Consider the following 13,568-nt stretch of genomic DNA (forward strand, 5'->3'; position numbering starts at 1 on the left):
TACTCATTATACTTTCATTACCAAAAAGTGTTGTTACCAATGTCCTGTTACACATTTGTACCTACACTTACCATTCAGTGGGTTGTTACATATGTGTAGTTACACAAACATAAGAGCTGTAGATACTATGTACCAATGTGTACTTACACTGTGGTTACATACTACGTACACATCTAGTTACTATGTAAGTACACAGGTATTAGGGCCACTTAATATAAAGTGTGACCTAAAATTATTATTAAAACAGATGTGCTGCTTAATATTTTTTGTGGAAAACATTTATTTTATTTTTTAGGATTCTTTAATAAATATAGAAAACTCAAAAGAACAGCATTGATTTGAAATTTAGCTTTGCCATCACATGAATGAATAGCATTTTTAATGTCCATTGAAAAAGAAAAGTTACTTTAAATAGAAATAATATTTTATTAAATTATAATTGATTTATCATCACATAAATGCACAATATATAATATATATATAACTGTAGTATAAATACAGTGAACAATAAGATGAATTACATCAATTGACATGAATTATACATGAATTTCTGCAATGCCTACCTGCAAAAAAACAAATAAAAAATACCCTTATGTTTTAGATGCTGTGAATACATCCATAATGTACATTATTTACATCCATGCAGTATAGTATACCCATATATAAAAAATGTTAATGCAAATGTTACACTTATGTATGAATACTAATCAGATCAAGCATGGAAATGGGAAACCATGTTGGAGCATCACAATACATAGAATATGCAGATATAGTCAAGATTTGCACAAGAAGGAAGACCATGGATTTTAACACGCTGCAGAAAAAAAGAGAGGAAACAACAAAGCAGCAGTTCTGTGGGTAAAACATCCAGTTTTTGAGAGAGGTGGTTCAAATCACCCATTACTAAGCATGTGTTGCGTCTTGAAGTGGATGGGCACCAGCTGCAGCAGACCACTCCAGGTTTCACACCTGTCAGCTACTAACAGGAAGATGGACACATGAGCACCAAAACTAGGCAGCTGACAACTAGAAAAACCAATAAACCACTCAAGGCTTGATATTACAGTCATTTTACAGGTATGAAGCATTCCTCTTAATGCAAATCAGAGTGCCTAAAACTTACTTAACCATGATAAAATCCCTGTAATGTATGACCTCAAGATGCTTATGCAAATAAGCTAAAAGACACCAATGATCAACAAATGGTTTAATTTATAAATGGCAATAATCACCACAAATAATACAAATTATGTAATTTTGTGTGTTTTTTCTAACTAACTGATTATTTTTGAACATGGTTTAATTGAGTTGGAATTATCCATTATTTACTGTTCATAGATAGATAGATAGATAGATAGATAGATAGATAGATAGATAGATAGATTTTCGTCCATTCTAACTGATGATTCCAATTCTCAAATCATTCTCCCAACGAATACAAAACATAATATTAATGGCCTATAGGGCAAATGCCAGTTCCTTCAACCTGCACATTCTAGTCACTTATCTAGCTATAGGTAAAGGTAAATCAATAAATCAGTTAATATTAGTTGCAGTACCAAACACAAGCACACACACAAAACATTAAAAAAGGTAAAATCATCAAGTTCACAATAATTTCCCCCAAGGATGCCCATACAGAGGTTTTTTTTTTTTGGATTCTTAGAGTCCTCTACTTGCATGGCAATTTTATTGCACGGCATTGTTATTTACATAAATAATAATTATTATTATTATTAGGGGTTGTCTTGAGTGCCTTCGGCATCTCCAAGGGAACAGAATGCACATGGTTATTGTGTATCATGTCCTGTCTCTTTACTGCATCCTCTCTCTGTACAGGCATAATCTCATTGTCTCACTATTGAACCTCTCAACATGGTCACTCCTCTACCGCTTACAGACATGTAGTGTCTCAGTAGAGAGAGAGTGTGTGTGTGTGTGTGTGTGTGTGTGTGTGTGTGTGTGTGTGTGTGTGTGTGCGTGTGTGTGCGTGTGTGTGAGCGGTGTTTATCGTGGCTTTGCACATGGTTATTGTGTATCATGTCCTGTCTCTTTACTGCATCCTCTCTCTGTACAGGCATAATCTCATTGTCTCACTATTGAACCTCTCAACATGGTCACTCCTCTACCGCTTACAGACATGTAGTGTCTCAGTAGAGAGAGTGTGTGTGTGTGTGTGTGTGTGTGTGTGTGTGTGTGTGTGTGTGTGTGTGTGTGCGTGTGTGCGTGTGTGCGTGTGAGCGGTGTTTATCGTGGCTTGAGCTCTATTCAGCATCCTGTCATGTCCACCGTCCATGGTACGCAGAATACAAACATTCTTTCTTGAAAAGTTACTAATTAATTAATTTACAACTTAAGTTAATGTATTGGCCAATGGACATTTCATTTTCTCTACAGTACTTATATGACTGGATTTTCAATCAACTGTTTCATTTCTTTGCTATAAAAACGCTGGCGTTGCTGAGAATTTACTGAGGAGAATGTGTGTGTTGTCATTGCCCTCTAGTGGACATTTGAGGTACTAACGCAGACTTTAATCTCAGATAAACACGTCTAATGTAAGATCTGTGGTGTTATAGCATCTGTTTTTCTCAAGTAAATGCTATCTTTTATAAATGAAATAGTGTGTGTGTGTGTGTGTGTGTGTGTGTGTGTGTGTGTGCGTGTGTGCGTGTGTGCGTGTGAGCGGTGTTTATCGTGGCTTGAGCTCTATTCAGCATCCTGTCATGTCCACCGTCCATGGTACGCAGAATACAAACATTCTTTCTTGAAAAGTTACTAATTAATTAATTTACAACTTAAGTTAATGTATTGGCCAATGGACATTTCATTTTCTCTACAGTACTTATATGACTGGATTTTCAATCAACTGTTTCATTTCTTTGCTATAAAAACGCTGGCGTTGCTGAGAATTTACTGAGGAGAATGTGTGTGTTGTCGCAGACTTTAATCTCAGATAAACACGTCTAATGTAAGATCTGTGGTGTTATAGCATCTGTTTTTCTCAAGTAAATGCTATCTTTTATAAATGAAATGAAAGCCATGACCATAAATTTATATAGCACTTTCCTACTGAATAAACAATTCAGCCAAAAAAAGCCAATTCGGTCATCATTTACTCATGTTTCAAACCCATATGGCTTCTGTTCTCTCTTCCGTACAGGGGCGGATCTAGAAAATATTTTTTAGGGTGGCAAAGGGGTGGCATGGGGTCTATGAGGGGTGGCAACACCAAAGCATGCCCCCATGTATAGTTTTTGGGGATTTATGGTCTGACATACAGTTGTGTTCACAAATACTGTATTACCCTTAAGTAATCATCTATACTGTTTAAAATGAAAAATAAATAACAACATTTCAAAATCCATCATGGCACCAAGTCAATGCACAATATAAAAAAGCTTTAACATGTTATCAATGTTTCTGAGCTTGTATCACTAAAGAAGACATGTGGTTCTATTAAAATTGCATAGGCTACTTAGATGGTATAAGTTTAAGAGCAAAAAAACTTTTGAATTTCCTAACATTAGAAAGAAATACAATAATATCAAAGCAATGAAAGTGGATCAGTTTTGAAAACAATGTTTGATTTTCGGTTATTAACAGATGTGGGAATGTCTGTAATCACCCAGAACAAATTCTGTCAACCATATACTCTAGCAACACCCCAGCAACTGCATAGAAAGAGCCTAGCAACCAACTAGCAACACTTTAGCAAACATCTAGAGCATCTAACTGACCAAACCATTTACGTTTTTTAAGCAAGACTTTGAAAAGTTTGAAAGACAAATTTATGCTGGTTTGTCAATCTAGTTATTACAGTTTTTCTTACAGGTTTTTTTCAACTGCTTATACACATTTTCAAATCTTTACACACAAATCCAAGAATTGCACACACAAACTGCAAAATGCATCTCATCTCTTGATAAATTAAGCACTGCATTCAAAATATCACAAACACATCTCAAAAGCAAACATTTGCAAACACATTTGCCATAATATTAATTCCTGTTAGATTTTTGTGTGTTACCTAGAGAATTGTGTGAAATTTAAAACTTGAGTCAAAGGCTGAGAATAAGTGTATGGTTTTGCAGATTCGGTGTGTGTGGTTCTGGTGTTTGAGTGTCAGGTTTCAGAAATTGTGTGACAAGTAAAGATTTTGGGTAACACTTTACTTGAAGGGGTGTGCATAAGGCTGACATGACACCTTCATAATCATGACATGACACTGTCATAGACATGCATAAAAAAACTTCATATTCATGACATGTGTGTCATGTCATGATTATGAAGGTGTCATGTCAGTCTTATGCACACCCCTTCAAGTAAAGTGTAACCAGATTTTGTGTGTAAGCAGTTGAAAAAAAAAACTGTAAATGCTTACACACAATTCAGATACACAGATGACTTTCCTGCCCAGTGAACACCGAGATCAATAACACTGTAACAAAAAACTCTTACTAGGATTCAGGAATTATTTTTGCAGCTCAATGTCTATTACAGTATACATAAATTAAATTACAGATACAGATGTATAATTAAGCAATGGATTTTGGGGGGGGGGGGAAATCATTTCTATTGTACTACTGTAAAGTAATCTTGCAGTAGGTGAAAAGCACTAGAAAAGTTCAAATACCAAAAAATTGTATGAACTTGGCATGCACCACAATACAGTACAGTAAAAAATACAATTAAAAAAAGTAAATTTAGCATCCTCTGCACATTTGGCCAAATTTCATTACAGTATACAGTACTATAGGAGTTTATTGGTCTCCTGACACAAGACTAGCTATATCTCTAGGCAGTCATTTCTCAGTTCTGCAAAAATGCAGTACACATAAAAAAATGGTTACAAATCAAATTTGACAGTCACACACTTGACACTACAGCATGTGCTACAGTTTACTGTACATATAGAATAGTGAAATTTCCATTATCTAATGTGCGGTACTGTACTGTAATTGTATGTGTTAGTATAAAACCACTGTAGATGATTGGCTCAGCTCTCTCCTCTCTCGGTTGTTAGGATGCAGAGATTCTGATTGGTGTGTCATCAGTTTTGCTACCTAATGTTTAACTTACTCATTGTTAAACTTTTGGAGAAATGTGTCTTTGTTTTGAAAACTGAATGAATGGTTTGGGGACAAAAAGTGCCAACTAAAATCTGTTTTATTAACAATCGAGAAAACAGCAATAGGGCCTACGACTAAATTCTTACCTAACTCTGCTATTAGTTTCCGTGATTGGCATCTTCTAATTGATTTCATGTTATTGTTACTGCTTATATCCATGATGAAAGTGGAGCGAGCGGTCGGAGAATCAGATCACCAAACAATTACGCGATGAATCTCAGAGATATCCGGATGGGATTAGATTTCTCAGAGGACTTCAGAGTTACCTGAAAAGCTGTAATTATCTGATTCACAAACAAATGTAAAAACAATTCTTTAGTGAACTGGGCTGCGCTTTGTGGTTTTGACTCAAAAATATCCAGTTCATAAGAGTCGTTTGTTAATGAAGTCGGCTACACTGTCACGCTGCGTGCCCGTGCAACCACCGTGCACAGTTTATTAAAAGACGTGTTTTTGACATTATTTTGCATTACTCTGTCATCGCCGCGGCTGAAAAGTAGCACACGAAACACTGCTTACATTTATATTTTATTCTGTGATAATTCTGGAGTGGCACAGCTTTTTCTCTCGTAGATCCGCCCCTGCTTCTGTAAAACAGGAAATGCAAATTTTTGACATATTTTTCATATACTCGATGTGAATGACAAATGGGACTGGCAAGGTCCAAAATAACCAAAACGTACCATGTCTTCTGAATTCCATTAGTCTTCTGAATACATTCGATAGCTCTTATTTAGACCCACAAGTGCTGTAAATTGGACAAATCTGTTTATTGAAAAGACTCGTTCAAAATTCGTTCAGGACTCTGACTATTTCTCTTAAGGCAGATGTTATGACTTCCAGTGAATGTTGCTTTTATTTCAGTCAGTTTGTTACACATCATATGGCTGGCTCCAAAAGACTTGGGATACTGTAAAGGTAGTTCAGTGCTGCTCTGGACAACTTTGTGCTCCTCATCATCTGGTTACTTCTTTCCTTCAGGCTCTCCTCTTCCTCACCATCTACTCCACCCGTCCATCAGCCCATCCCTATTCTATCACACACATACACACTTGCAAAAATACATCTGCAGGCTGTGTGTGAGTTATGGTGCTCTCTCCCCCAGCACTGTTATGCTTTGACATGGATGGCCACTTCCTCCCATCATGCATTGTTTTGTGTTGAGCCCATGGGCAGAACGTCCTGCCTCTGTATGAATAGGTCCAATCTCTCAATACTTATACTATAGAAAATTGTTAAATAAAGAGTTTTTAAAAGTCAAAGTCTCTCTCGCTCTCTCTCTCTCTCTCTCTCTCTCTCTCTCTCCCACTGATTGATGCCACACTATTCAGGCAAATTGCCTGCACACATCTTACCCAACCGGTCTGGCAAGATCGTGTGTTTGTGCGAGTGTGCGAAGGGCTGAAGGAGAGAAAACGAGAGAAGAGCTTCGCGAAGGTACGGCCAGCATGACAATGCAATCTGGCCTGAGGGGGAGAGAGATAGACGGATGGACGGACGGACAAAGAGAGAGAGATGATAGGAAAGATTCATTGCGTTTCTTTTAATGTACTTGGCAACAGAGGATGCGGAGCCCCGTGCCAATAAGAGCCAGAAGAACGTGAAGGAATATCACCCCACCTGTGTCCATTTATGTGGCTATTTTCAGTCCGACAGAGTCCTGACAGTGAAAGAAAAAGATAGACAATGTTAAAGTGTGTGTGTGTGTATAGGATTTGGACTCTCTGCTCTACAGATTCAAGGGATCTGGTTAGTGCTCGGCAAGTGTGTGAGTGCGTGTGTAGGATTTGGGCTCTCCTCTGTACAGAATGAGTGATCCGTCTTGCTGGTGCTGGGGAAGCATTCCCAGAATCCCACTGCTCAACTTCAAAAAGCTTTGTAAAAGACTAAACAGCACCCTGTACCACAGAAAAACCCTCACTGTCTTTATTCTCTCTCCTTCTCTTTCTGGTGCTTTTCTTCGCCTCAGCCATCGCTGCCCCGTCTGACATCTCCTGCATTCCAATCTCTCTTCTCAATGCACTCCTCATCAATATTATATCACTTTATCTCTCTCTCTCTCTCTTACTCACTTTGACCATCTATTTCTCCCTCTGCACTCTTCTTCTCCTGACCCATCGCTCTTTGCTACATTGAGCAGGTGCTATAGGATTATTTTCTTTATGTACCGCTAAGTCTCATGTGACCCGCCGAGTGAGGGGGATGGAGTAGAGTGCAACCACGGGGCAGCCGAAGGATGAGTGCCCTAATCACGGGCACAATGACAGGGGTCAGAGGGGGTGGCACAAGTGAAATTTGAACCTGCATCCTCCTGCTTTCTTCCACCGAATCACCCATTGTGTTTTTTCCAGTCGTCTGGTTTTCTAAAGAAGCCAGCAAGTGCTAAATGGGAGAGGAGACCTAGCTGTTCGGTGTATATCTTAGCCGCCCTCTAAAGATATATATGTGCTGAATGATATACCTGTGTGTGCTCAATCTCCATTTGACCCGCTGCTCTTTCTATGTTTTACAAAGTACATAACTTCAGCGAAACTCCGTGTAGTTGTGAAGAGTAGTAGACAAGTGATGCCAAAACATTAAACAAAGACAGACCCTTCAGTGATCGGTGTTAGCATGTCCTTTTCAATTAGCCCTCCTTTTGTTTATTTCTCTCTCTTTCAGCAGGAGGCTCAGGAATATTGAGTGAAGCCCAACGCGCTTCAAATATTGATAGCGTTCTTACCAGGCCTCAATGCCCTTCTTACATGACCGGCTTCTAAAACAGAAAGGAGAAAGTGTTTGTTTGCGGCTCTGTGATCATTACCGCTGAAAGTGGTGTCTGTGTGTTAGAGTGTGTGTGATATTCTAAACTTGGCTTCTGACACTTCGCATCAACTTCATGTTTTTATTCCTCCCTCCCAAATACTTATTTCATTTCCTCCACTTGCAACAATCTCACAGATTCCTCTCATACTGGCCTTTTCCACAGTGACCACCGTAAACTCGATTTACCTCAAATTTCTCTAGTGTCTTCTTTAAAGGTGTCCTATAATGCCCTTTTACAAAGTCTTGATTTCATTTATGTCTCTTCGACATGGCAACAACACACTGCTAAAGCAGCTCTTCTTTGTCTGCGTCTCCTTTTTTACATGGTAAAACGGTCTTTGCATGGTCTATGGTCTTTATCGCAGCTCAGCCTCACCCCCTTTTTTGCATATTCCATGGGCAGGAATTATTTAAATGAGTGACAATTGTGACTTCTCAATATCCAGAAGAAGCTTGTTGTAGTCAGAACGAGCCAGTTGTTGTACTTCTTGAAGTGTTTTCTGTTAAAGAGAATATCTCCTTTTAGAATGATCTTTCAGCGTTTTAACTTCACAGATCTGTTTTGTGCTCAACAGCAACTTTACACACTAACTAAAGTTGAAAAAAAAATGAAAACACATAATTGGACCCCTTTAAGTTAAAGTGGTTGTGTCTAGAAGGTAACCTTCCTGCTGCAAAATTGTCATGCATTTGCGTTGTTATGCTTTGGTTGTGTTTCTCACTCATGTTAATAAAAAATAAATTATATGTAAAGAAATGTTCCTGCTCCTGTTCCTGCTTTAACAGTAAAGCATGGCACTCACAACACTAAGATCATGAGTTTGATTTCCAGTGAATGCATGGACTGATAAAATGTGTAGCTTCAATTTAATGAAAATTGCCTTGGACAAAATTCTCTGCCAAATGCATAAATGACCAAATTCAGATTTGTAGTCTGAATTGAATGTGAGGATATGAAAAAACAATGTACTGCAAAATAATGGTAAAAAAAAGCATGTCTTTCTGTTAAGTTGTACTTGTGGGCTGCACAAAAAAACAATTATACATGCATGACAAATGTATTCAGATTCACACTCAGACTCTTATGTTCTTTTTAGTGAATCAAAAATGTACAGTGCAACCAGTGTTGTCAGATTTATAAACAAATGAGTCTTATCAGCCAGATATTTTACTTAATTATTAAGTCTCATGAACTCACACGGTTTTTTGTTTCTTAAGTAAAATCTGTTACCAGTTTGATTGGTTTGTCTTGTTCTGTCTCCTTCACTAAAGCTCAGTTAATCAGTCAGTGAATTTACAAAATCAACATCTGATTCCTTTTTCTGTAAACAGTAAATTATTATTTTCAGTGATGAATTTTTGTGCACCTAAGGTTCTTGATAGTTCATGACTGAAGTGTTTTCAGACACTCCCCCCTGTCTTCCTTTGATCTTCCATTTCAGGCGGATCTATGTTTTTAGGACAAATGGTGTACATTTTATTAAGCTTGACTCCACATATTCATGGAATGTGTATGTTTTTATGTACAAGAGGATAATCCTCATCTTAAAAGTTTAGTTCAGACAAAAATGAATTCATTGTTTTACCCATCTTTTTCTTCTATGGAACATAAAAGATGTATTTTAAAGAATGTTCTGAGAAAAAAAAACATTGTTCATTGTTTAAGTTCATTGTATGAAACATTTCTCAAAATATCTTCTTTTCTGTTCCCTGGTAGGAATACAGTTTGGAGCAACATGAAGGTGAGTGAATGATGGGGGGGGTTTGGGGGTGGGGGGTTTACAGGAGGTCTAAGAGAACAGCAGCCCATTAGACAAGCTCTTCAGATGCTTTTTAGAGCCATTCCTTCCTCCACTGCACTCACTCACTCACTATCTTTCTCAGATTTGCTTCATCCACTTCCAATGCACCTGTTCACCCTTAGTTGTTTATGAAATGTTTATGGTTTCTAGACGTATTCAACATACAGAATGTTAGAACGGCAGTATTCTTCTCTCCTTTAAGATACCAAGCAAACCAGGTAAAATTGTAAAATTGAGGTACATGGAACTGCTCCTCATATAAAAGAGCAAAACACTTAAAATGGTTTACACACACACACACACACAGTCCTAAAGTTTAAAAACACATGAAATATTTACTCATTTAATAGCCTGTCAACATCGTCATTCCTTTAAAGCATGAAATTTGTCTGTGGTTCCATCTTCCTCTCACTCTCTTTCTCGTACACACTTTTGCTGAAATGAATTATTGATTTTAGTTTTAAGTTTGTCCTCCTTTTTGTTTCCGTTCTGAATATGAATACATATAACTTTTTTACTGTTTATACTCTCAAAGCTATATCCTTTTTAAAGAGCGCAAATCCATGAGTGTATGTGATCGTCTCCTGAGCCTCAAAATGCAGCCTCAGCATCCAGTCATTGATTTTGTTTTTCAGTCTTATTGAATTTCTCCTTTCCTCTCCCCTGTCGCTCTCTTATTGTACCACTCTCACCTCTCTCAATCATCGCTCAGTCCATCTCTTCCAGTGAGACAAAACACTTATAAACGCAAGTTACTAATAAACTTGACTTTATTGTTTTCAGAATTTCAGTGTATTAAAAGACATTTAATAAACTAGAAATACACTAGAAATTGAACCCTGATTTTGATCTGGAGTGAAAAGGGAATAATAAAGAATAAATTAATTAATTAATAAAGGAAATCCTTGCAGTCTGCATGTAATAATGTGCCACAAACAAGTGGCTCTTATGAACTGTTTCTTTTTAGGGAATCAGACTATCAGCACAACCACTGAATTCCGATTCACAAAAAAAAGAGTCTTATAAACTGGTTATTTTTAGTCAATCAAAGCAAACAATACAACCAGTGAATTCCAATTCATGAACAAATGACTCTCATGAACTGGTTCTTTTTAGCAAATCAAAATAATACATAATAACCAATAAAGTTAATGTGTTTAACTTTTAATAATATTATATATTGTATTATAAAACCAGTTTTACATTTATGCAACAAAAAAACTTTCAACTTTAGTTTTGGTTTTATTGACTATTTTACTATTTCTGCTAAATAAATAGCATTTGACCTGAATAGTTAGTGAATAGTTTGAGTTAGTTTTTTTATTTAAAAATGTTATATTGTACCATGATTGAAGGTTCCCTGTATAATTTACAGTAATACCTGAGATTTAAAGTCAATTGGACATAACTGATGGAATCGGAATTGAATCAAATTGAATCGAGAACCTGCAAATTGGAATCAACTCAAATTGATAAATGTGAATTGATACCCTGCCCTAATAGCAGCAAGTAGAGAAATTCAATTAGTGTAAATTTGTCATAGCATGAGAGTACTGCAACAGACAACGTCATTTCAATCATTTTGGTCATCCCTTGTCACAGCATGACATCACATTCATTGTTGGCATTAGACTGAATAATTAGATCATAATAAAGCCACAATCTTCATAAGATTATGTAACCCTTCCTTAAGAGAGAGAGACAAAGAAGAACCACTGTGCAGTCTCTTTCTCTAAACTCATCTTGACACTGACTCTCTCCTCATTGCCTGCTGCTGCTGAATTATCTGTGTGCCACAGGAAGACCCTAATATCTTCACATACAGATCAATTCATCCCCACATGAAAAAGAGAAAGCTATAAAGGAAACTGAATAGCCACCCGATCTTCCCCCACTTGTTTATACCACAGCTTCCAGAGTGAATTTCTCTCTTTCTCGTACACACTTTTGCTGAAATGAATTATTGATTTTAGTTTTAAGTTTGTCCTCCTTTTTGTTTCCGTTCTGAATATGAATACATATAACTTTTTTACTGTTTATACTCTCAAAGCTATATCCTTTTTAAAGAGCGCAAATCCATGAGTGTATGTGATCGTCTCCTGAGCCTCAAAATGCAGCCTCAGCATCCAGTCATTGATTTTGTTTTTCAGTCTTATTGAATTTCTCCTTTCCTCTCCCCTGTCGCTCTCTTATTGTACCACTCTCACCTCTCTCAATCATCGCTCAGTCCATCTCTTCCAGTGAGACAAAACACTTATAAACGCAAGTTACTAATAAACTTGACTTTATTGTTTTCAGAATTTCAGTGTATTAAAAGACATTTAATAAACTAGAAATACACTAGAAATTGAACCCTGATTTTGTTGATCTGGAGTGAAAAAGGAATAATAAAGAATTAATTAATTAATTAATAAAGGAAATCCTTGCAGTCTGCATGTAATAATGTGCCACAAACAAGTGGCTCTTATGAACTGTTTCTTTTTAGGGAATCAGACTATCAGCACAACCACTGAATTCCGATTCACAAAAAAAAGAGTCTTATAAACTGGTTATTTTTAGTCAATCAAAGCAAACAATACAACCAGTGAATTCCAATTCATGAACAAATGACTCTCATGAACTGGTTCTTTTTAGCAAATCAAAATAATACATAATAACCAATAAAGTTAATGTGTTTAACTTTTAATAATATTATATATTGTATTATAAAACCAGTTTTACATTTATGCAACAAAAAAACTTTCAACTTTAGTTTTGGTTTTATTGACTATTTTACTATTTCTGCTAAATAAATAGCATTTGACCTGAATAGTTAGTGAATAGTTTGAGTTAATTTTTTTATTTAAAAATGTTATATTGTACCATGATTGAAGGTTCCCTGTATAATTTACAGTAATACCTGAGATTTAAAGTCAATTGGACATAACTGATGGAATCGGAATTGAATCAAATTGAATCGAGAACCTGCAAATTGGAATCAACTCAAATTGATAAATGTGAATTGATACCCTGCCCTAATAGCAGCAAGTAGAGAAATTCAATTAGTGTAAATTTGTCATAGCATGAGAGTACTGCAACAGACAACGTCATTTCAATCATTTTGGTCATCCCTTGTCACAGCATGACATCACATTCATTGTTGGCATTAGACTGAATAATTAGATCATAATAAAGCCACAATCTTCATAAGATTATGTAACCCTTCCTTAAGAGAGAGAGACAAAGGAGAACCACTGTGCAGTCTCTTTCTCTAAACTCATCTTGACACTGACTCTCTCCTCATTGCTTGCTGCTGCTGAATTATCTGTGTGCCACAGGAAGACCCTAATATCTTCACATACAGATCAATTCATCCCCACATGAAAAAGAGAAAGCTATAAAGGAAACTGAATAGCCACCCGATCTTCCCCCACTTGTTTATACCACAGCTTCCAGAGTGAATTTAATTCCTGAACACAGTTAAAGAGCGCAAATCCATGAGTGTATGTGATCGTCTCCTGAGCCTCAAAATGCAGCCTCAGCATCCAGTCATTGATTTTGTTTTTCAGTCTTATTGAATTTCTCCTTTCCTCTCCCCTGTCGCTCTCTTATTGTACCACTCTCACCTCTCTCAATCATCGCTCAGTCCATCTCTTCCAGTGAGACAAAACACTTATAAACGCAAGTTACTAATAAACTTGACTTTATTGTTTTCAGAATTTCAGTGTATTAAAAGACATTTAATAAACTAGAAATACACTAGAAATTGAACCCTGATTTTGTTGATCTGGAGTGAAAAAGGAATAATAAAGAATTAATTAATTAATTAATAAAGGAAATCCTTGCAGTC

This window comes from Sinocyclocheilus grahami, unplaced genomic scaffold (assembly GCF_001515645.1).
Source record: "Sinocyclocheilus grahami isolate Dianchi unplaced genomic scaffold, SAMN03320097.WGS_v1.1 scaffold1481.1, whole genome shotgun sequence".
In the NCBI taxonomy this organism is placed as follows: domain Eukaryota; kingdom Metazoa; phylum Chordata; class Actinopteri; order Cypriniformes; family Cyprinidae; genus Sinocyclocheilus; species Sinocyclocheilus grahami.